At 43.2% G+C, this 24,707-nt stretch overlaps 1 protein-coding gene across 6 annotated transcripts in view; it reads right to left on the bottom strand.

Annotated features, from left to right (window-relative positions):
* Positions 1 to 16,201, bottom strand: part of LOC140458002 (sodium-coupled neutral amino acid transporter 4-like) — a 110,716-nt gene extending 94,515 nt beyond the window's left edge. For 2 of the 6 annotated variants that reach the window (XM_072551936.1, XM_072551943.1), the window contains exon 1: positions 16,059 to 16,201. The gene's annotated coding sequence lies outside the window, so the exon portion shown is untranslated. The other 4 variants (XM_072551944.1, XM_072551938.1, XM_072551937.1 and 1 more) reach the window with 4 other exon arrangements.
* Between the last annotated feature and the right edge of the window lie 8,506 nt (positions 16,202 to 24,707).

Below are 24,707 nucleotides of genomic sequence, written 5' to 3'. Positions count from 1 at the left end.
TGGAGAAAAGCCACAGTCTGAGGTCTTTCTGTCAAAGTACAACAGGCGTCTATCCAGTTATCAGAATCCCCCAGTACCTCAAATGCTTATAAATATAGTCTTGGAAAAGCAAGAAAGAAATGCTTTGTTCTACATCTGTAAACTCTGCATAGACTTAAATTGCTCTAGTAATTATGTTTGTATATAAAAACTTTTATGAATAAAATAAGTTTTTGAAATTAAAAAAGTACCCTTAATTTGCAAAAGAGCAGCAATAACTGTCTTGTGTGCATCTGCAGAAGCTAAACACTGGAAATCTGGGAAAAATACTCAGCAAGTCAGGCAATATCTAACCATGAGAAGCAGAACTAGTTTCAGTTAGTTGTCATAAATTGGTGATTGATCTGAAACAGAAACACTGCTTCCCTCTTCACAGAAGCTTTTTGAGTGTTTTCTGATTTTACTTCCCCTGCATATCCATCGGATACGATCTCACACTTTCAGATCTGCACGAATGCCTTCATTTTTAAACCACTCCTGGCTGCTGAAGGTGAATAAGTGTGACTTAAAAGAAGTTCTGGGACTTACATATTAATGAACTGAAACCTGCAACCCATTCTAAAAGATGAAAGATTTAACAGCAATCTAGGTTTGTTCAATATATCATTTCAGTTGCATGAAACTGTAATCTTTTGCTCTAAATTCTGTGCCTTATGATTCTGTTCCACAGTTACCTGATGAAGGAGTGGCACTCCGAAAGCTAGTGTGCTTCCAATTAAACCTGTTGGACTATAACCTGGTGTTACGTGATTTTTAACTTTGTACACCCCAGTCTAACACCAGCATCTTCAAACCATGCCAAATAAATCTGTTGGACTATAACCTGGTGTTGTGTGATCTTTAACAAGGTATATAGAGGTAAAGACTAACACATGACTGAAGATCATCAGTGCAGTTAGAGTGGGACTGAGAGTCTGATTCTTCCTTCTAACCTAAAGACTTGCTGAAGGTATCTGATTACCAACTTAGGGCTAAAGGAATGGCATTTCGTTGCAATATAAGACACACAGCTGTCCACATTTGCTCTCAAATGTTTTCTCAAATAGCAAGGAGTGATGTGAACCTAGAAGGTTCTTGGTATGAGAAAGAAGAGTTAATGGTGATCCTGATTTACAGCGTAAACACAGACAAGAGGCATTATATTTAATCTACATTTATATTGCACCTATAACATATTAAAGCTTCCTAAGGGAAGTTCCAAATCAACGTGAGGTTGAGCCATGTATGGAGATATTCAGATAAATGACCAAAAGCTGGGTCAAAGCGATCGAATTTGAGAAGAGTCTAGAATGAGAGAGAGTATCAAAAATCACACACCACCAGGTTATAGTCCAACTGGTTTATGTGGAAGCACTTGCTTTCGGAGCGCTGCTCCTTCATCAGGTGGTTACCTAGTGCTTCCCAATAAACCTGTTAGTCTATAACCTGACGTTGTATGATTTTTAACTTTGTCCACCCCAGTCCAACACCAGCATCTCCAAATCGTAGAATGAGAGAGAGGACGGGATTTGGAGATGCCACTTTGAAAAGCTTGAAGCAATAGTGGAGTGGTTAAATTCAGGGATTCACAAAGCAGAACTGGAGGGAAGCAAAAATCCTGAGAGATTAAAAGAAAAGTCTGAGACATTAACTTTTCTTCTCTCTCCACAGATGCTGTCAGACCTGCTGAATACTTTCAGCATCTTTTGTTTTTACTTTGGATTTCTAGCATCTGCAATAATTCGCTCATGTTGCCAAGTTTGGAGTTCAGGTGGTCAGCACTTTTTACTGGGAATAGGGCTGAGAGGAACATGAATAAAATGATGGTGGACTGTGGAGTCAGCCTGGAGTATGGAGGATCTGTTCTCCTAGTGGAGGGAGAGTGAGATTCTAAAGTTAAGAAAGGGAAGGAAGTGGAGGGCAAATTACTGAGGATTTGCTGCGGCAAGTGAAGATGGAGAGGTGCAGGATTAGTTGTGAACAGATGAACAAAATACTGGTGGATGTGGAGGTCACCATAAGAAGTGGGTCAGAGGGACAGAGACCAGATTCTAGCTGAAGCTGAAAAAAAAACAATGAAACCAGTTGGCCAAACTCAGCATGCACCAGCAGCATTGGCAGAAGGTCATACAAACATAAACTAGAGCAGGAGTAGGCCATTCAGCCCTTCGAGTCTGCTCTACCATTCAATGGGATCATGGTTGATTATCCTGCATTGCGAGTAAAGTAAAGAACTAAATTAATTAACTTAAAATTAGGGACATCCATTCCATTATTTCCTCTTTAATACAGCTTACTCTCTTAGTTCCACGTATGCAGTCTGTTAATTTGCCAAGATCACAATGTACTAGTGGACGACGGAAGTTATTATTTTATTTAAGCCTACACTAAGCTCAGTTTTCTGTACATCATTGTTCTTTCCTTTAGCAAATATTTTTGAGGAGTATAGTTCTGCCCAGAACTCAAAGAAAATAGCAGTAGGCCATTCGGCCTTCGAGCCTGCTATTCAATATGATCATAGCTGATCACCCAACTCAGTGACTGTTCCCACTTTCTCCCCATATCCACTCCGCACCCACCAACAGCTTTGCGTCAGTTGAAGAAGGCATAATGTGTGGAAAATATTCTGTTTGTAAAGGACAGGGCCCTGTGTTTGAACAATTGCATTTTCCAAGTCTGCTGGTAAAGCATACACAGTATGTTTATCTCACTAAGAGCCAATGACACGGCTGATGTGTGGTACTGTTACTGGACTGGTAACCCAGAGGCCCAGGCTAACGTTCTGCTTCCTGATGAAGGACTTATGCCCGAGACGTTGATTCTCCTGCTCCTCGGATTTTCCAGCAGCACACTCTTGACTCTGATCTCCAGCATCTGCAGTCCTCACTTTCTCCTAATGTCCTGGGAGACTTGGGCTCATAAACCCACTACAGTAATTGGTAGAATTTGAATTCAATTCGTAAAATGTGGAACTGAAGGCTAGTCTCAGTAATAATGACCACAGAACCATCATCACATCTCTGAAGACGGGTGACAGAACTCAAAGTGCTTCCTGTACAAAGATGCTGTAAGATCTGCTGAGTTTCTCTAGAAATTTCTGTTTTGTTTGTTCCAGCATCTACCGTTCTTTAACTTATTCTGATAGAGACCCAGTTGTCCTTACTCCCTGCTTCTTAATCTTAATGCAGCACCTGATGAAATACCTTTTGGAAAGCAAGTACATCACATCTACTAGTTTTCCTCTATCCACCACGAATATTATTTTGTTAATAATCCAATATATTAGTTACACATAACTTCCCTTTTTGAAAGCCATGTTGCCTCTGCCTGGTCATATAGGAAACCATACAGGGCACAAGACTGGGCACACTCTCTAAGGAAATGCAGATTAGCATTAGAGGTAGTCCAAAGGAAGTTCAATAGATTGTTCCTGAGTATGGAAGGACTATTTTATAAACCAAGGTGGAGTAGGTTAGACCCGCACTCATTGATGTTCAGGAGAGGAGACCTTACTGAAACATCCAAGCAAAAGCAGTAACTGTGCAGGTTCACTGTAGTTTCTTTCTCTCTCTCTCTCCTGCAATGACCTCACCATGTGCTTCCTTTGTCTGTTCTTCACCCTTTTAAAACTGCTGATGTTTTAACTTTGTTTTTCCCAAATTCCAAAACAATGCAACAGCATTTAAACCGTAATTGTTGCTCCTGGAATTCGAGGAAATCCCCTCCAATACCTAAAAAAAGGAGCAGCTGTTACAGTCAGAAATTTTTCCCATCCTCCATCTTGGATTACCCAGAATCCTCATCTGGGATTGTTGTTTCCTACTGTGGTAGAAGCTAGGGCCAGAGGGCATAGTTTCAGATTAAGGGGTCACACAGATGAAGCAATGGATCTTCTCACAGAATCCCTACAATGTGGAAGCAGGCCATTTGGTTCATCAAGTCCACACTGACCCTCTGAAGAGCATCCCACCAACCTATGCCCCCACCCTATCCCTGTAACCCTGCATTTCCCACCTAGCCTGCACATTCCTAGACACAATGGGTCATTTAGCATTGCCTACCCACTCTAACTTATACACCTTTGGACTCGGGTAAACGAATCTGTGGAATTCTTTACCACAGAGGTCAGTTGAGGTTGAATCATTTAGTGCATTCAAGGCTAAGACAGCCAATTTTTTTTTTAAATCAGTAAAGGAATCAAGAATTATGGGAAAAGGCAGGAAAGTAGAGCTGATGATTATCAGATCAGGCACGATCTTATTGAGTTGCAGAGCAGACTCGATGGGCCGAATGGGTTACTGCTGCTCCTACATCTTATTGTCCAGTCCTGTTTTGTAGGAGGGAAAACAACCAGAGCAGTTACTTAATTAAATATTTCCATCTGCTCTCCTCCATTATCAAACTGCAGCTTGCTGTGCAGAAAATTTGTTTCTGCATTTCCTACATTACAACAATGGCTACATGTCATGAAAGTATTTCACCAGTTAGTAAACATTTTGAGCTGTCCAGCAGTTCTGAAAGCTGCTGTCTAATTCAACTCATTCCACTGACTAGAACTTGAATATTGCTAAGAAGAGGACACATTGCTAAGGCTTCATATCTGGCACTCATCAGGACAAAAGCAAGAATACAAAAAGGTGAGAGACTTAACAAACAATCCAGTTATTTTTCAATATATAATTTCAGTTATACCACACTGTAAACTCTGTGTCCTATGATCTTATAATCCTCAACCACCTGATGAAGGAACAGTGGTCCGAAAGCTACTGCTTCCAAATAAACTTGTTGGCCTATAACCTGGTGTTGTGTGATTTTTAACATTTCAAAAGGTCATAACTATTTATATTACAGGAGAGGACTGGTTGGCCTGGCAGCTTTGTTTGGCTAAGACATTGCTCTGAAGAAAACGACAGGGAGCCTTTGGATTCTCCAGCTCCTGGGTGGGCAACGGGAATGCAAGGCAGTAAAAGTTGTTTCCTTACTTTTCCGAGACTGGTTCCCTGTGTACGGACACATCACTTTCAGCAAGAGTAAATGATCCACACTCTGAGCCTGACTGGTAATTTTAAACTGGTTCTTAGTGTAGCTATTGGTGCACTCAGGATTGTTCAACAAGTGCTGCCCCGATTACAAGTGTTTTGAAATAGGTGTTTTCTTTCAAAAATGAATATTGTAAGCACGGGCTAGTTGAGTATACCCTGGCTATTAGGAAAAATCAAAGGCACTTCTGTTTGCTTCAATCATACAATAACTGCCATGTGGTCTATGTATCACACTAACCCTGAAATGCAATGGTGTGGTGGGCAGGGAGTCTTTTCAAACTGATAGCAGTATTAGCGTAGTGGAAATAGAACTCATGAAATCATTACATGATAGCAACGTGATGACTTGCTTAACATATAGCTCACCTTTTGAGAGGTCTTACCATTCCTGGTCCCTTTTCAGGTCTTTAGCCCATTTGAGAGTTTGCACAATACAGTGAACAATGAACGATCTGGTCAGGACAGTCACTGTCCTGCACAATGGCTTGGTTGTGCTCTACTTCTGCACAATGTTTACAAAATGGCAAATGCCCTATTTACAAGATTGCTGATGCAGCCAAACCTATAACCACGAAGCTTTAGGAATCCCAGCATGTTTACTGTCTGATGACGATGGCCTTCCGGCAGACTGCAGTGGAGCATCCGAGCACGGATTTCACAACAATCCTGCCTGTTCCATCTCAAAAAAGTGAAACTAGCAAAAGCTTAAAGCATATTAAACTGATTACAGGTGGGTGTAGATTCAAGGATTGGAAAGATGTCACCGATGCGCTAGAAGCTTGCATCAGCTGGAAGTTAAGGTTCGTTCCATCAAAAACAGATTTCTTGTGTAAACTGACAAAAACATGAATGAGATCTTGAGATCTCGATGGATCTTGAGAGATTTCCATCGCTACATCATTTACTTGTGCATATATAATGTCAATAAATCTGAAAGTAACTCAACAAGTTAAGTTCACAAGTTGAATGGCTGTAGAAGGGTAACTTGTAACTTCCCCCTTGGATTTTTGGTAGCAGTCCACTAAATCTACGCTTCACTCCTGCCAAAGCCAATGTACCCTAAGGTGTGCTGCACACAACTGCTGACAGGCTTTCCAATGTGATATAACCAAGGCTCAGGAATGCAACTGCTGTATACCTTCTTACCCTCCCCAAGGCGAGCTTCCATTCGCACGTGCACGTCATTTAAATGGTCTAAGTGCATGGACTCTAAATAGTTTAGGACTTCCCATGTTTCTCACTTTTCGATGCTTCTAAAAGTGGTTTTTAAGCTTTGTACCATTCAGGTCTGGATGTCAGACATGCACATAGATAACGCAGAGTGAGATGGTAGAGAGATTCCATTCCTGATGAAGAGCTTATACTCAAAATGTCGACTCTCCTGTTCCTCGGATGCTGCCTGAATAGCTATGCTTTTCAAGCACACGTTTTGACTCTTGAGCATTTATTTAGACCTGACACTAAATCTTTCTCAATGTCGTCACCTCCTAAGTCCATTCCTATCTTTTTCTGACCTCTCCCCACATCAGAATCAACCAGATTTATGCAAACAGTTCTTAAAGTTGCAAATAACATCCTCAGTGACAAGAACGAACACAAATTTTTTCCTCATTCTTTTCTGTCTGTTTGCAATCTACAACATGGTTGAACACATCACCATCTTTAAATACCTTCCCCATAGCTATGCAGGACCTCTACTCAGCTACTCTATTCTCACGTGTACACTGTACTCAGAGAATACAATGGTTTCTCTATATGCTCCCACACTGGTGTCAGCCAAGGGCCCATCTTTGATCCCCTCCAATTTCTTATTATGGTAGGTCAGTTAGCTCAGTTGACTGGATTGTGATGCCACAACTGGCTGTCAGGCTATCATGAAGGTTCCACCTTCTCAACCTCACCCGAGGCTGTCAATTTAAATTTATCACTGCTCTCTAATGAGAGGGTGGGACCATGGAAACTTTGTTTTTGGGTAATGTCACTGAGGGGCATGTAGATTATAAACAAAAGCAATGAATCCATTTTCACATGTATACTAATGACACCAAGCATGATCTCACCAACATTGCCTCCCTTCACCATGATTAAACTATTCAGCTGCTTATCTGACCAACAAGCATCCTGTTGAGCAGAAATCTTCCCCAATATCGGGGAAGCTAAAGTCATTATTTCAGAGTGGCGGATCAAGGTTAGTTGCATATTGCCACTGTCAAACCTTTGACTCTCTTTACACGAATATCCTTTGTAGTATGTTTGTTCAAAGAATCTATGATACAAACTGCAGTTACAAAATGGGGCTGGTGATCTCAGTCATAGTAATTTTATGCTTCTTGTCTGTTGCTTTTCAAATAAAGTGGGCAGAGGGAGAACATTTGGCAAACTTTAATTGCCACTAATGAGGCCTTTTTGGAGAAAGTGTTGTGTTATCCATCTGCCATTCCCAGCAGGCTGCTCACTAACTACTATCGCCAGGTTACATCTGTGCATTTTAGACAGTATGCCACAGCTTTCACTTCGCAATTTTCTGCATTTTGAGAGATCAGGTACATCTTATGTTTGGCCCTTCCCCTTCTTAGTCCAGGTGTTGTGCAGGAAGCTTTACTACGCATTATGAAATTGATCGTTACTTTCATAATGTGGAGCAACACCGTCATAGTCCTGTTCACTAGAGAGAGAAATGACCTGAGGGTCACCACACCTCTGGCTAGGAGAGAGGTTCAGAAGGAGAGTCTCTCATGGTAATCTCATTTGGTGCAGGAACTGAACCCACACTGTTGGTGCCACTTTGAATTGCAAACCAGCTGTCTAGTTGAGCTAAGCCACCCTCTACTATAGGTACGACCCTGTGAATCTTGCCAGCGAAATCTACCAACAATTTCTACTCATCCACAACTCCTGCTTAGCAAAGCAGCATAAAGCTCCCTAACCTTCCCAGGCTACCTGCCTTTTTGACTTGAAATGCAGGTTTACCTGACGTTATGGGGCAGCACGGTGGCGCAGTGGTTCATACTGCTGCGTGACACAGTGCCAGGGGTCGGGGTTCGATTCCACCCTCGGGCGACTGCCTGCATAGAGTTTGCACATTCTCCAAGTGTCTGCGTGGGTCTCCTCCGGATGCTCCGGTTTCCTCCCACAGTCCAAAGATGTGCAGGTTTGGTGATCTGGCCATGCTAAATTGCCCACAGTGTTGAGGGATATGCAGGCTAGGCACATTAGTTAGGGGAAATGTAAAGTAATAGGGTAGGGGAATGGGTCTGGGTGGGATACTCTTCAGAGGGTCGGTGTGGACGTGTTGGGCCAAGTGGCCTGTTTGTACACTGTAGCGATTCTATGGTTCTTTGTTATTCACCCTCAGGGGTTGGTTAGCTCAGCTGGCTTTTTACATGGAGTAACACCAACAGAATGGGTTCAATTCATGCACTGACTGATGTTACCATAAAGGACTCTCCTTTTGCCTGACATGTGCTAACCCTCAGGTCAAACCACCAATCATCTCCCTTTCTCACCAGAGAGCAGGACTATAGTGACTTTATTTATTATTTTCATTTCAGCCAATTTTTACACACGGTCTAACAAAGTTTACCTCAAACTAGCTTGAGCTGAAAATGTGTTGCTGGAAAAACGCAGCAGGTCAGGCAGCATCCAAGGAGCAGGAGAATTGACGTTTCGGCCATGAGCCCTTCTTCAGGAAAGAAGGGCTCCTGAAGAAGGCTCAAGCCCGAAATGTTGATTCTCCTGCTCCTTGGATGCTGCCTGACCTGCTGCGCTTTTCCAGCAACACATTTTTCAGCTCTGATCTCCAGCATCTGCAGTCCTCACTTTCTCCTCAAACTAGCTTAGCCACTTTAAATAGATTTTAAATAAACAAAATAAGCATTAATTTCCATCCCTTTTCCAAGCTGGATGCAAATTCCATGCGTTCCAATCAAGTCTGACTCAATTTCCAAGCTTAACTGGCAAATAACTGGGATCATCTCAACCAGAAAGCTAACACATTTTATCTCAGCATTCAATCATTGAGTTGCATCTGACAAACACTTTCATGTCAGCGAATCTCCCATTGAACAACACAAGGATTATTATCTCAATCTAGTCAGCTTCTCGAGCTGATTGCCTTCCTGTAATTAATCATTCTAGTGTCTTTCCAATGAGGAAGGCTTCAGCAGCAATAAATTCTTGGACTGGATTTGGAAAAGCAGAGGGGGAACTGTTCACCCATCCCCACAGAATGGAAGTATGCCAACAGGTGAAGCATTGGATTGACGCCTATCCTGCAGCTCCACCACAGAGCCAGCAGCTAAACAAGGCAAGAGTGGGACTGCTGCTTCTCAGTGTGACAGTATCAAGGATGGTCAGCAACCAAAGCAAGGTCAGGGCTCTGGTGGGAGGTGCTGACAGGACTGCAAGGTCAGGCAGAAAGAGCAATAGCTCAAGGAGATCACCAAGTCCTGGGTTTTTAAGAAGGGTTGGCATCCAAGTGCCAAGAAGTGGGATTTGACCGTCGCATCAAAAGACATAGGAGCAGATGGCAACCATTTAGCCTGTCAAGTCTGCTCCACTATTCAATGAGATCATGGCTATCTCATAATCCTCAACCCCACTTTCCTGCCTTTTATCCATGGCTCTTAATTCCTTCTGGTCCTAGCTTCTCTCACAAAGGGCAACAACTTTGCTGTATCTGTCAATTTCCTCAAGAATCTTGTGGGTTTCCATAACATCTTCTCTCTACTGGCTCAGTAGTTAACACTGATGCCTCACAACGCCATAAACCTGGGTCCAATTCCAGCCTCAGGTGTCTATCTGTGTGGAGTTTGCACTGTTTCTTCCCACAGGCCAAAGATGTGCAGGTTAGGTGGATTAGTCAGGCTAAATTCCTGATGAAGGGTTTATGCCTATACGTTGACTCTCCTGCTCCTCAGATACTGCCTGATCTGCTGCGCTTTTCCAGCACCACACTTTTTGACTCTGATCTCCAGCATCTGCAGTCCTCACTTTCTCTAAATTGCTAAATTGCCTATAGTATCCAGGGATTTCGAGGTTAGGGGGATTTGCCGTGGGAAACAAAGGGTTAAAAGGATAGGCTAGGAGGCTGAGTCAGGGTGGGATGCTTTTCAGAGAGTCAGTGTGGATTTGTTGGACCAAATGGCCTGTTTCCATGCAGTAGGGTTCTACGCAACCAGCATGTGAAAGGACACAGGAGATATTGGACTTTCATTTACACTTGCCATGTACACAAGAGAGAAAAAAAATCATCAATTAACCCATGGCCAAAACACAATGCTCAGGATATACTTTATTTTCATAAAATGAATCCCTACAGTACAGAAACAGGCCATTCGGCCCAACAAGTCCACACCGACCCTCTAAAGAGTGATCCCTCCAGACTCTTTCCCTATTACTCTACATTTACCCCTGACTATTGCACCTAACCCACACATCCCTGAATACTATGGGTAAATTACCTTGGTCACCTCACCTAACCTGCACATCTTTGGACTGTGGGGGGAAACCTCACGCAGACATGGGGAGAATGTGCAAACTGCACACAGATGGTCATCCAAGTGTGGAATTGAACCCAGGTCTCTGGCACTGTGAGGTCGCCATGCTAACCACTGAGCCACCATGCTGCCCATTTCTTGATAAACTATATATACTTTGAGCCATTTGGCATTAACCGTGCAGCACACATCAGGCCCCTACAATATTCTGAATGCCTTATTTGAACCCCCAACAAGAACAGGGATGTGAGAGTTAAAATATTGCTAGCATGTTCTGAACCACGCTCAGATGTCACTTGAATGACCCATCACTGCAAAAGCCAGAGAAATTTTTGGGCACCTGGGGTAGAGCTAATTACAGTCACAAAGATGGAAGTTGACAGTCTGTGTGTTGGACAGGATTACATTTACATTTCAATAGTATTTCACATACATCCCTGCATTTTGCACAAGGCATCTTTATCTAGACACAGAGATATTTTGAGCATAGTGCAGACCTCTGAAATCTCATTATGCAAAAAACACCACTATCTGCTATTACAGTTAGATCGCAATATAAATAAAGTTATTATTTAGTTTCTTTACTCTTCACACCAATTCACTGAATCTAATTTTAAAACAAAAGAACTGCAGATGCTGGAAATCAGAAAAAAAAACCCTGAAAATGCTGAAAAATCTCAGCAGGTTTGGCAACATTGTGGAGAGAAATCAGAGTTAACGTTTCAAATCCAGTGACCATTTTCAGAAAAGGGTTCCGAAAAGAGTCACTGGACCCAAAACATTGATTCTAATTTCTCTCCACAGATGCTGCCAGACCTGCTGAGATTTTCCAGCAATTTCTGTTTTTGTCACTGAATCTAATTGTGATTTGGAATAGTACCTTATCCTGAGAAGTAGTCTTCATGTTAAGCCCTCACAGTATGTATCACACAAATATCTACCAGAGAGGACTCCAGGTTACTAGTGCCAATCCTAAATCTGATTATAATCCTACGTGCAATTTTTGCAAACAACCACACAGTGTTGTGTGGGAAATCTGGAGTGGTGTAGTTGCTGGAGAAGTTTGGAGGGATCGTCTCCTCTTGGAAGACAATCATGGTTCTCATTGCCAGTGTGAGATGAATTTGGGAATGGGGAGGCTAATCCCAAACTATTTTCACTTAACAACCAAATTCACGCACACTTCAACAGACAGAAAGAACCTGCATTTACACAGCACCTTTCAAATTCCAAAGATGTCCCAAATCATTTCACAGCCAATTGACTATTTCTGAATTGTATTGTATTTCCATTATATGACAGAACAACCAATTTTCACAACATCAATGAGATAAAAAGCCAATTTATTGATAAGAGATAAATTGTGGCCACAAAAGTTGAACGAAACAAAATTACGTATTCTTGTACGGATCACGGTCAGACTTTTCATGACAATCCAACAGATTGAAGCGTGTCTCCTCTGAAAGTATACACAATGTCTCCATTAACATGTTGAAGTGTCAGTCTAGGGTACGTTCTCAAATTCTGTATACAGGAAAGCCATTGAATGGGAACAGGAAACTGCTTCTTCATTCAGTTCCTCTACACCCAAACACCATCATCCACCTCCCTGAATTTATCAATACTCGAGTGGAAATCTGTAACCTTGCTGGAAATAATGTTTAATGGGACAAGGCATCTGTCCAAGAACCTCCCACTACAGTACAGCAAGCAACTGAAAACCATGTAAAACCTAATGGACTGACAGCACCAAAGAATATAGAGTCATATAGATGTACAGCATGGAAACAGACCCTTTGGTCCAACCCGTCCATGCCGACCAGATATCCCAACCCAATCCAGTCCCACCTGCCAGCACCTGGCCCATATCCATCCAAACCCTTCCTATTCATATACCCATCCAAATGTCTCTTAAATGTTGCAATTGTACCAGCCTCCACCACATCCTCTGGCAGCTCATTCCATACACGTAGCACCCTCTGCATGAAAAAGTTGCCCCTCAGGTCTCTTTTATATCTTCCCCCTCTCACCCTAAACCTATGCCCTCTAGTTCTGGACTCCCCAACCCTAGGGAAAAGACTTTGCCCATTTATCCTATTCTTGCCCCTCATAATTTTGTAAACCTCTATAAGGTCACCCCTCAGCCTCTGTCGCTCCAGGGAAAACAGCCCCAGCCTGTTCAGCCTCTCCCTGTAGCTCAGATCCTCCAACCCTGGCACCATCCTTGTAAGTCTTTTCTGAACCTTTTCAAGTTTCACAACATCTTTCCGATAGGAAGGAGACCAGAATTGCATGCAATATTCCAACAGTGGCCTAACCAATGTCCTGTACAGCCGCAACATGACCTCCCAACTCCTGTACTCAATACTCTGACCAATAAAGGAAAGCATACCAAACGCCTTCTTCACTATCCTATCTACCTGTGACTCCACTTTCAAGGAGCTACGAACCTGCACTCCAAGGTCTCTTTGTTCAGCAACACTCCCTAGGACCTTACCATTAAGTGTATAAGTCATGCTAAGATTTGCTTTCCCAAAATGCAGCACCTCGCATTTACTTGAATTAAACTCCACTTCTCAGCCCATTGGCCCATCTGGTCAAGATCCTATTGTAATCTGAGGTAACCCTCTTCGCTGTCCACTACACCTCCAATTTTAGTGTCATCTGAAAACTTACTAACTGTACCTCTTATGCTCGCGTCCATATCTGATGTGAAATGTAAATTGTGAATATGGTCTGCAACGGTAAGTGTGATGAGGCATCTCTACTGAAAGAACTCCCTTTGTGATGTAATTTAGGTAATGTCAAATTTGAACTGAAACACAGTGCATATACAAATGTAGGAATTAGGAGTACACTACTCAGCTCCTCTAGTCTGCTCTACCACACGAGTACAGATTAAGATTAAGATTAAAGGTGTGTCTTCAACTACATCTTCTTGCCTACCCCAATGGCCGCAGACACCTATCAAAAACCTATCTTCTTCTGAAACTTAGAATCCCTACAGTGTGGAAACAGGCCCTTCGGCCCACCAAGTCCACACTGACCCTCCGAAGAGTAACCCACTCTCTTATTTCTCTACATTTCCCCTGACTAATGCGCCAAATATTACAGGCAATTTAACACAGCCAATCCACCTAACCTGCATATCTTTAGACTGTGGGAAGAAACCAGAGCACGCAGACACAGGGAGAATGTGCAAACTCCACAGACAGTTGCCCGAGGCTGGAATCAAACCTGGGTCCCTGGAGCCGTGAGGCTGCAGTGCTAACCACTGAGCCGCTTGGAAGAATTCAAGGACTTCACCTTCACCACACTCTGTAGACAGGAGTTTTAGAGATTCACAACTATCAGAACATACATACAAACAAGAAACAACAGTCAGCCACTTGGTCCTTCGAACTTGCTCCCCCATTCATTCAGATCATGGCTGATTGGATTTTAGCCTCCACTCTACATTTCTTTATACCCCCAACAATCTTTCATCCCTTTGCTCATCAAAAAAAATCTATCTACCTCAGCCTTTAAGAATATGTAAAGATTCTATTTTGAGAAATCGAATCCCAAAGACTCTCAACGAAAGACATTTTCTGTCTCAAATGGGAGACTACTGAGTTGTAAACAACATCCTCTAGTGTGAGACCCCTTGACAGTGGGGGGGAGAGTTATTCTTTCAACAACAAACCTATCAAGCCCCCTCAGAATCATGCCTGTTTCAATAAGATCCCATCTTATTCCTCTGTTTTTACAAATTTCATTAATAAAATAATATTTTTGGGAGAAAATAGTTTTGAAGAAGCATTAGGGAACAAAAGGGGAGAATATAGCCATTCAGTATCATGTAATTGAAACCTGCATTTCCACTGCCTGGTAACCTATCAAGGTGTCTGTCAGCTCACAGATGGTAAATTCACGCAGGAGACTGGTACAGGACTCCCAAAAAAGTAAAGTTGGCGAGAAAAATCTTCACAGTAAGACTGCTGTGTGAAGTACACCAAGCCACTGAAAATGCAAAAACTGAAGTTGCTAGAAAGCTCAACAGGTCTGGCAGCATCTGTGAACAAAGTCAAAAATCACACCACACCAGGTTATAGTCCAACAGGTTTAACTGAAAACACTAGCTTTTGGAGCGCTGTTCCTTCATCAGGTGGTTCACCAAGTCCACCAACCACCAGATGAAGGAGCAGTGCTCCAAAAGCTAGTGTTTTCAATTAAACCTGTTGGACTATAACCTGGTGTTGTGTGATTTTTAACTTTGTCGACTCCAGTCCAACACAAGCACGTCCACATCATAGCTTCTGTGAAGAGAAGTCAGGAGTTAATGTTTCGGGTCCAGTGACCCTTCCTCAGAACACCAGACCCGAACTGTTAAGTCTGATTTCTCTCCATAGATACTCCCAGAGCTGCTGAGCTTTTCCAGCAATTTTGGTTTTTGTTTCTAGATTTACAGCATCCGCAGTTCATTCAGTTTTTATTTAGTGGAAACCGTGTAGGACAGCCAATGGTAGGCAATGAGAAACCTGGGTTAGATCACTCCCTTTGGTACCCATTGGTGCCACTTTGTGCCCAGGTGTATGTGGAGAGTCAGACCTGAAGATTTTGAAAACCAAATCACTGTGTTCCCCCCCCCCCCTCCCAACACACACACACACACACACACACACACACAGCTTACCCCTCCCCCCCCCCCACCCCCTTCCCTGTGCCAGCCCTTTTTAACCCATTCCCTCCCACACCCACTCCTCTGCCTGGGCCACCCACTTTGCCGCGAACTCTCTGCCAGGAAGCGGAGTGGGGATAGAAACAAAACAGGGAAAAGGATAGATCCAGTACAAGGGCTGAAAGATCCCAGAGATCCAACATTCAATACGGAGGCGGATACAACAGGCACCAGAACACACAAAACAATCTAGACTTTAAACACATTCCGGCACATGTGTATACCCAACGCCGAGCTTCCCCGGGCAGACACAATCTGAAACAATTCCTACCTGAGAACCACGAAGTCAGCACATTTGCAGAAATAATGCTCAGACACCGCGCGGTTAAAGGCAACACAACAGTCACAGCAAAGCTGGTTTGTCAGAAATCAATCGGGAAAGAGGCTGTTATATAAAACACACACCCCGTCTAGAAACACCTCACTAACGCGCCTGCAATAACACAGAGCGAATGGACTTTAAAACAGTTCAGGTCGTAAAAAGATGATTCTCACATTGACACCCCAACAAGTATTTAACAATCCTCTCTTTACTCACGCATTTCCAGATTAATTGACGCTTTTCTTAACTGTCCACTTGCACATTTTGTAATAGCTTCTAACTTGCCGATACACCAACATCTTAATTTCCAAAATAAAAATACACTTCCTTTTTAAAAAAAAAGAAGCAAAATACTCAACGCTTTGGACCGATTAAATTCAGCTTTGGGTTTGCAAAAGGAACTTAAATGTTTTTATTAACTGGCTTTGTTTCCCCCTTAAGTCTTGGTCTAAACCCACCTTTAAATGGCAAGTGAATCGAGCAATTGTCATTTTTCAGAGGGGCTCCTCTGCATTTAACAGTGTTGGAGAGATAGTGGAAATTTCCACCATGTGAGCAGAGCACAGAAAACACTCAGTTTCATGTTTCATGAATGACAGGACACGCCCTGGACCAGTCTATCAAATCGGAACTGTCCAAGAAGAACCAGCATAAACAAAGGGGACTCCAGTTCACCACAGTATCCGCTTTGCAAACACAATCTGGCGGTGCAGTGTTGTCCTTAAAGGAATACTGACTGACCTTCCCAAAAGTCAGACACCCCAAAGAAGTCTAATTCGTGTCTCATTAAAGAAAAAATGCACATTGCCAACAGACCCAATGCTGTCTCCTCTATGTTTCTCTTTGGAAATACTGTCCTTACTCTCTCATCTGTCTTAGTCTCATATAGCTGCAAAAAAACTTCCCTCCCCCACCCCAGGATTCCCAGGCCGAGAGGGTAGTTGTGCAAACGCTACATGTGGCGTTTCTGAGTTGCAATTTTGACTGCGGTGCTGCTGAGTGTGGATTGTGCTTTTTTTCCAAACATGTTCATTCATAGCAAACGTGTGGAGTCCGGTTTTCCTGGTGCATTGGTGACTGTAACGGCGTTATTAATAGTTTGAGTGTGCATCCACGTTTCTTTTTCCAGAAGAGTAATGTACTGAAGATGGTAGGGATCTGAATTAAAAGCAGGAAGTTCTGGAGAGACTTGGCAGCATCTGTGGAGAGAGGAATCCAGCTAACATTTGCAATTCAATACGGATTCTTCCTAGCGCATCATGTTAGACTTCACTCACAGGAACATTGGAAACTGGGACAGCGGTAGGCCATTCCATCCCTCCAGCCTGCTCTGCCAATCATAAACATAGAACAGCACAGAACAGGCCCTTCGACCCTCGATTTTGCGCTGACCTTTTATCCTACTGTAAGATCAGACTAACCGACATACCCTTCATTGTACTAACTTCCATGTGCCCATCCAAAAGTCACTTAAATGTCCCTAATGTACCTGACTCTACTACTAATGCATTCCATGCACCCACCACTTTCTAAGTAAAGAACCTACCTCTGACATCTTCCCAAAACCTTCCTCCAATCACATTAAAATTATGCCCTCTCATGATTGACATTTCTGCCATGGGAAAATGTCTCTCTATCCAGTCTATCCAAGCCTCTCAACATCCTGTACATCTCTATCAAGTCACCTCTCATCCTTCAAAAAAACAGAGAACATTACAGCACAGTACAGGCCCTTCGGCCCTCAATGTTGTGCTATTTTCTGTGTCTGTAGATTGATAGAAGCAAAAATGGCCTTCAGTAGTTCTTCTTGTCAGATGTGGGAGCTTAGGGAGAGTTTACAGGTTACTGAGGATTATATCTGTAATAAATGCCATTGCTTGCGAATCTTATCAGATCGAACGGATCGGTTGGAGAGACAGTTAGAGGCATTGAGGAATTTACAAGAGCAAGAGGATGTGATGGATGGCAGTTATAGAGTCATAGAGATGTACAGCATGGAAACAGTCCCTTCGGTCCAACCCATCCATGCCGACCAGATATCCCAACCCAATCTAGTCCCACCTGCCAGCACTCAGCCCATATCCTTCCAAACCCTTCCTATTCATATACCCATCCAAATGCCTCTTAAATGTTGCAATTGTACCAGACTTCACCACATCCTCTGGCAGCTCATTCCATACATGTACCACCCTCTGCGTGAAAAAGTTGCCCCTGAGGTCTCTTTCATATCTTTGCCCACTCAGTCTAAACCTATGCCCTCTAGTGCTGGAATCCCCGATCTCAGGAAAAAGACTTTGTCTATTTATCCTATCCATGCCCATCATAATTTTGTAAACCTCTATAAGGTTACCATTCAGCCTCTGACACTCCAGGGAAAACAGCCCCAGCTTGTTCAGCCTCTCCCTTTTATTCAGATCCACCAACCCACCAATCCTTATAAATCGTTTCTGAATCCTTTCAAGTTTCACACTATCTTTCCGGTAGGAAGGAGACCAGAATAGCACGCAATATTCCAACAGTGGCCTAACCAATGTCCTGTACAGCTGCAACATGACCTCCCAACTCCTGTACTCAATACTCTGACCAATAAAGGAAAGCATACCAAACACCTTCTTCACTATCCTATCTACCTGCGACTCCACTTTCAAGGACCTATGAATCTACACTCCAAGGTCTCTTTATTCAGCAACACTCCCCAGGACCTTACCATTAAGTGTATAAGTCCTGCTAAGATTTGCTTTCCCAAAATGCAGCACCTCACATTTATCTGAATTAAACTCCATCTGCCACTTCTCAGCCCATTGGCCCATCTGGTCCAGATCCTGTTGGAATCGGAAGGGAGAAAAGTCGCAGATACAGTCGGATAGATGGGTTAACTCCAGGAAAGGTAAAAGGGGTAGGCAGGTAATGCAGGAGTCTTCTGTGGCTATTCCCATTTCAAACAAGTATGCTGTTTTGGAAATTGTAGGGGGTGATGGATTCTCAAGGGAACATAGCACGAACAGCCAAGTTTCTGGCATTGAAACTGGCTCTGATGCAATGAGGGGTATGTTGGGTTCCAAAAGGTTTATTGTGTTATGGGATTCTCCAGTCCGAAGTACAGACAGATGTTTCTGTGGCCAGCAGTGAAAAATCAGAATGGTGTGTTGCTTCCTTAGTGCCAGGATCAAGGATATCTCAGAGAGGGTGCAGAATGTTCTCACGGGGGAGATGGGCCAGCAGGAGGTCATTGCACACATTAGAACCAACAGCATTGGAAGGGAAAAGGAAGAGGTTCTGAAGGGTGAATATAGAGAGTTAGGCAGGAATTTAAAAAGGAGCTCCTCAAGAGTAGTAATATCTGGATTACTCCTGGTGCTACGAGCTAGTGAGGGCAGGAATAGGAACATAGAACAGATGCATGCATGGCTGAGGAGCTGTTATATGGGAGAAGGATTCACATTTTTGAATTATTTGAATCCCTTTTGGGGTAGAAGTGAACTGTACAAGAAGGACGAATTGCACCTAAATTGGAAATGGACTAATATACTGCAGGGAGATTTGCTAGAGCTGCTTGGGAGGATTTAAACTAGTAAGGTGGGGGGTTGGGACCCAGGGAGATAGTGAGGAAAGAGATCGATCTGAGACTACAGTTGAGAACAGAAGCAAGTCAACAGTCAGGGCAGGCAGGGACAAAGCAGAGAACAAGGTAGGGTTGATAAATGAAACTGCATTTATTTCAATGCAAGGGGCCTAACAGGAAAGGCAGATGAACTCAGGGCATGGTTAGGAACATGGGACTGGGATATCATAACAATTACAGAAACATGGCTTAGGGATGGACAGGACTGGCAGCTTAATGTTCCAGGATACAAATGCTACAGGAAGGATAGAAAGGGAGGCAGAAGAGGAGGGGGTATGGCATTTTTGATAAGGGATCGCATTACAACTGTACTGAGGGAGGATATTCCCAGAAATACATCCAGGGAAGGTATTTGGGTAGAACTGAGAAATAAGAAAGGGATGATCACCTTATTGGGACTGTATTACAGACCCCCTAGTAGTCAGAGGGAAATTGAGAAACAAATTTGTAAGGAGATCTCAGTTATCTGTAAGAATAATAGGATGGTTATGGTAAGGGATTTTAACTTTCCAAACATAGACTGGGACTGCTACAGTGTTAAGAGTTTAGATGGAGAGGAATTTGTTAAGTGTGTATAAGAAAATGTTCTGATTCAGTATGTGGATGTACCTACTAGAGAAGGTACAAAACTTGACCTACTCTTGGGAAGTAAGGCAGGGCAGGTGACTGAGGTGTCAGTGGGGGAGCACTTTGGGGCCAGCGACCATAATTCTATTAGATTTAAAATAGTGATGGAAAAGGATGGACCAAATTTAAAAGTTGAAATTCTAATTTGGAGAAAGGCCGATTTTGATGGTACTTGGCAAGAGCTTTCAAGAGCTGATTGGGGGCAGATGTTCGCAGGTAAAGGGACGGCTGGAAAATGGGAAGCCTTCAGAAATGAGATAACGAGAGTCCAGAGACAGTTTATTCCTGTCAGGGTGAAAGGAAAGGCTGGTAGGTATAGGGAATGCTGGATGATTGGAGAAATTGAGGGTTTTGTTAAGAAAAAGAAGGAAGCATATGTAAGGTATAGACGGGATAGATCGAGTGAATTCTTCGAAGAGTATAAAGGAAGTAGGAGTATACTTAAGAGGGAAATCAGGAGGGCAAAAAGGGGACATGAGCTAGCTTTGGCAAATAGAGTTAAGGAAAATCCAGAGGGTTTTACAAATACATTGAGGACAAAAAGGTAACTCGGGAGAGAATAGGGCCCCTCAAAAATCAGCAAAGCAGCGTTTGTGTGGAGCAGCAGGAGATGGGCGAGATACTAAACGAGTAGTTTGCATCAGTATTTACTGTGGAGAAGGACATCGAAGATATGGACTGGAGGGAAATAGATGGTGACATCTTGAAGAATGTCCATATTACAGAGGAGGAAGTGTTGGATATCTTGAAATGCATAAAGGTGGATAACTCTCCAGGACCTGATCAGGTATACCCTAGAACTCTGTGGGAAGCTAGGGAAATGATTACTGGGCCCCTTGCTGAGATATTTGTATCATCGATAGTCACAGGTGAGGTGCCAGAAGACTGGAGGTTGGCTAACTTGGTGCCACTGTTTAAGAAAGGAGGTAAGGACAAGCCAGGGAACTATTGACCAGAGAGCCTGACATCAGTGGTGGGCAAGTTGTTGCTAGGAATCCTGAGGGACAGGATGTACATGTATTTGGAAAGGAAAGGACTGATTAGGGATAGTCAACATGGCTTTGTGCATGGGAAATCATCTGTCCACCCTGGAGGCTCCCTACCTCCATTCCTGATGAAAGGTTTTTGCCTGGAATGTCAATTTTCCTGCTCCTCAGATGCTGCCTGATCTGCTGTGCTTTTCCAGCACCACACTAATCTAGCATGTGAAATCATGTTTTCCAAACCTGATTGAGGTTTTGAAGAAATAACAAATGATTGATGAGGGTAGAGCTGTAGATGAGACCTATATGGACTTCAGTAAAGCATTCGATAAAGATCCCCTTGGGAGATGGTTAGTAAGGTTAGATCTCATTGGATACAGGGAGAACTAGCCATTTGGATACAGAACTCCTTAATGGTAGAAGACAGAGGGTGGTGGTGGAGGGTTGTTTTTCAGATTGGAGGCCTGTGACCAGTGGTGCCATAAGGATTGGATGTGAGCATAAGAGGTATATTTAGTAAGTTCGCAGATGACACAAACATTGGAGGTGTTGTGGACAGTGAAGAAGGTTACCTCAGATTACAACAGGATCTTGGTGAGATGGGCCAATGGGCTGAGGAGTGGCAGATTGTTGGAGGGAATCCTGAGGGACAGGACGTACATGTATTTGGAAAGGCAAGGACTGATTAGCGATAGTCAACATGGCTTTATGCGTGGGAAATCATGTCTCACAAACTTGATTGAGTTTTTTGAGGAAATAACAAATAGGATTAATGAGAGCAGAGTGGTAGCTGTGATCTATATGGACTTTAGTCAGGCGTTCGACAAAGTTCCCCATGGGAGACTGATTAGCAAGGTTACATCTCACGGAATACAGGGATAACTCGCCATTTGGATACAGAACTGGCTCAAAGGTAGAAGACAGAGGGTAGTGGTTGAGGGTTGTTTTTCAGACTGGAGGCCTGTGACCAGTGGAGTGCCACAAGGATCGGTGCTGTGTCCTCTACTTTTTGTCATTTACATAAATGATTTGGATGCGAGCATAAGAGGTACAGTTAGTAAGTTTTCAGATGACACCAATACTGGAGGTGTAGTGGACAGCAAAGAGGGTTACCTCAGATTACAACAGGATCTGGACCAGATGGGCCAATGGGCTGAGAAGTGGCAGACAGAGTTTAATTCAGATAAATGCAAGGTGCTGCATTTTGGGAAAGCAAATCTTAGCAGGACTTATACACTTAATGGTAAGGTCCTAGAGAGTGTTGCTGAACAAAGAGACCTTGGAGTGCAGGTTCATAGGTCCTTGAAAGTGGAGTCACAAGTAGATAGGATCGTGAAGAAGGCGTTTGATATGCTTTCCTTTATTGGTCAGAATTTTGAGTACAGGAATTGGGAGGTCATGTTGCGGCTGTACAGGACATTGGTTAGGCCACTGTTGGAATATTCCTGTCAGAAAGATGTTGTGAAACTTGAAAGGGTTCAGAAAAGATTTACAAGGATGTTGCCAAGGTTGGAGCATTTGAGCTACAGGGAGAGGTTGAATAGGCTAAGGCTGTTTTCCTTGGAACATTGGAGGCTGTGGGGTGACCTTATGGATGTTTATAAAATCATGAGGGGCGTGGATAGGATAAATAGACAAAATCTTTTCCCTGGGGTGGGGGAGTCCAGAACTAGAGAGCATAGGTTTAGGGTGAGAGAGGAAAGATATAAAAGAGACCTAAGAGGCAACTTTTCCACGCAGAGGGTGGTACATGTATGGAATAAGCTGCCAGAGGAAGTGGTGGAGGCTGGTACAATTACAACATTTGAAAGGCATCTGGATGGATATATGAATAGCGAGGGTTTGGAGGGATATGGGCCAGGTGCTGACAGGTGGGACTAGATTTGGTTCGGAATATCTGGTCGGCATGGATGGGTTGGACTGAAGGGTCTGTTTCCATGCTGTACATCTCTATGACTGTATGACCTGTGAAATCAATGTGAAGCCTATCTAACTTACACTATTCCATTTCCGTCCATATCCAATGACCATTTAAATGCCTGTAAAGTTGGCGAGTCTACAACTGTTGCAGGTAGTGCATTCCACACCCCTACTACTCTCTGAGTAAAGAAACTACCTCTGACATCTGTCCTATATCTATCACCCCTCAATTTGAAGCTATGTCCCCTCATGCTAGCCAGCACCATCCCAGGAAAAAGGCTCTCGCTGTCCACCCTATCTAACCCTCTGATTATCTTATATGTATCCAATGAAGTCACCTCTCAGCCTTCTTTTCTCTAACGAAAACATCCTCAAGTCCCTCAACGTTTCCTCGTAAGACCTTCCCTCCATACCAAGCAACATTCTAGTAATTCTCCTCTGAACCTTTTCCAAACCTTTCACATCCTATAATGCGGTGACCAGAACTGCATGTAATACTCCAAGTGCAGGTGCACCAGAGATTTGTATAGCTGCAGCATGATCTTATCATTCTGAAACACAATCCCTTTACTAATAAAAGCTAACACACCATATGCCTTCTTAACAAACATATCAACCTGAGTGGCAACTGTGAGGGATCTATGTACATGGACACCAAGATCTCTCGGCTCATCTACACTGCCAAGAATCTTACCATTAGCCCAGCACTCTGCATTCCTGTTACTCCTTCTAAAGTGAATCTCCTCACACTTTCCTGCATTAAACTTCATTTGCCACCTCTCAGTCCAGCTCTGCAGCTTACCTCTGTCCCTCTGTAACCTACACTCTCCTTTGGCATTATCTACAACTGTACCGACCTTAGTGTCTTCCGCAAATTTACTAATCCATCCTTCTACGCCCTCATCGAGGTCGTTTTCAAAATGACAAACAACAGTGGACCCAAAACAGATCCTTGTGGTACCCCACTAGTAACTGAATTCTAAGATGAATATTTCCCATCAACCACCACCCTCTGTCTTCTTTCAGCTCGCCAATTTCTGATCCAAACTGCTAAATCGCCCTCAATCCCATGCCTCCGTATTTTGTGCAGTAGCCTACTGTGGGGAACCTTATCAAATGCCCTACTGAAATCTATAGACACCATATCAATGGCTTTACCCTCATCCACCTGTTTGGTCATCTTCTCAAAGAACTCAATAAGGTTAGTTAGGCATGACCTACCCTTCACAAAACTGTGTTGACTACCTCTAATCAACCTGTTCCTATCGAGATGATTATAACTCCTATCTCTTATAACCTTTTCCGACACTTTACCCAAAACCAAAGTAAGGCTCACTGGTATATAATTACCAGGGTTGTCTCTACTCCCTTGCTTCGCTCCAATGAAAAAAGCCCTAACTCCCTCATCCTTTCTTCATAATGGTCCAGGCAGCATCCTGGTAAATCCCCTCTGCATCCTCTCTAAAGGTTCCTCATCTTTCCTATAATGAGGTGACCAGAACTGAATATAATATTCCAAGTTTGGTCTAACCAGGGCTTATCTTGTGATCAAGGATGATCATCCAGTTCCATATCCTTGTCTCGCCCTCCTCCCATATCCCTTGACCACTTTTGCCACCAGAGCTACTTCAGCCTCCTTCTTGAAAACATACGGTGGTTTGGCCTCAACAACTTCCTGTGGTAATGGATTCTACAGGCTCTGGGTGAAGAAATTTCTCCTCACCTTAATTTTTTTACAAGCTTTGATCTGTACATCCCTGTTTACTATGATCTGCCTGTGATTGCTCATAAACAAAGCTTTTCACTGTAGTTCAGTATGCATGACAATCAATCAATCAATCAATCAATCAATCAATCCTAAATGGTTTACCCCTTGTCCTTAAATTGTGACTCCTGGCTCTGGACTCTTCCTCCTATTGGAACACCCTTCCCACATCGAACCATCTAGTCTTGTT

This window comes from Chiloscyllium punctatum, chromosome 32, assembly GCF_047496795.1.
Source record: "Chiloscyllium punctatum isolate Juve2018m chromosome 32, sChiPun1.3, whole genome shotgun sequence".
Classification (NCBI taxonomy): Eukaryota; Metazoa; Chordata; class Chondrichthyes; order Orectolobiformes; family Hemiscylliidae; genus Chiloscyllium; species Chiloscyllium punctatum.
Note: the sequence above shows the minus strand (reverse complement) of the source record. Positions and strands in the feature narration are given on the sequence as shown.